The following is a 1,150-nucleotide window of genomic DNA, read 5'->3' as shown; positions in this document are numbered from 1 at the left end:
TATAGATTTAAGGTTTACTTACTTGAATCAGATCATTCTGTTTCTGGGTTCTAAACGTGCTAACTTTCAAAAACTGATGACAGCTGTTGTCAGGGTTATCCCAAATAGGAATCTGTACTACGCGCATGTCAGAACGCACCAGAAGTGATTTGCCGTCAGTTGTAATAAAGTGATAATCAAACTCAAATCGAAGTGAATTATTGAGTGAAATTGTGAAAAGTGGCCGACTTTGCAGTTTACTGCTGTTTGAGTTCGCATCTCTACGAATAGAAGCTTTAGAATCTACTAGTACCGGTAATAAAAAAGTCGCAATAGTTATGTTAAGCAAAGGAATCCAGGGTTAATTTTGAGCGATTATTCCACAAATATAACACTAATGCGCATATTGAATAGAGTAGTAAATTGTTGCATCACCCCGGGTTGGATGAGCGTCACAAACACCTTTTGAAAACCGCATTTTACCTTTATAATTGGATATAGTGATGGAGGTTTTTGGTTAACGCTGATCTGCAGTGATCACAAATTTCTCCCAGCTTTGCACAAGCAATTGGCTCAGGGTAAAGAGTTAGTCAATTGTAGACCTGCTCTTCCTCAAACTTACCTGATACTCACCCACAGAGGCTTAGATGAAAGAGGTTTGATAGCACTTTGTAGGCAGTAATAAGAGATTCCGCTGTGGTTTAAACATCTCATTCTGTCTCCGGTTTTGTCGATTATACATACATATTATACTCTCCTCATTCAACTGGTATGTTTTCCTCATGCTATATGAGGATAATAAGACACACACATGTGCAGTTGGGTCCCTGCATTCTAGAATAGCTCTGCGGTTATGGTGCCAGAGCCTGGAGCCTTTGCGTTTTTAAATTTGTTGACTGCTTTAAATCGTTCCTCTGTCGTTGGCTCCTCCACTGGCAAGTCTGCTCTGATACACATCTTTTGCCTGATCTGTGCTTTGGGTTAGGCTGAGCAGGCCATTAAAATGTTCCCTCCAGGCCTCGAGCAACTCAGTTTCGCTCACTGAGGTTCCCATTCTCCTTATCACCACTGTGATCCACCATCGAACTTGCCTTGTTACAGTTAGTTAAAATAATCAGTCACACTAAGATCATCAATCGTCGAACGTACATCCATAAATGAAACACATTCG

The sequence above is a fragment of the Dendroctonus ponderosae genome, unplaced genomic scaffold (assembly GCF_020466585.1).
Source record: "Dendroctonus ponderosae isolate FM_Combo_2020 unplaced genomic scaffold, Dpon_F_20191213v2 Dpon_F_20191213_8, whole genome shotgun sequence".
Lineage (NCBI taxonomy): Eukaryota > Metazoa > Arthropoda > Insecta > Coleoptera > Curculionidae > Dendroctonus > Dendroctonus ponderosae.
Note: the sequence above shows the minus strand (reverse complement) of the source record.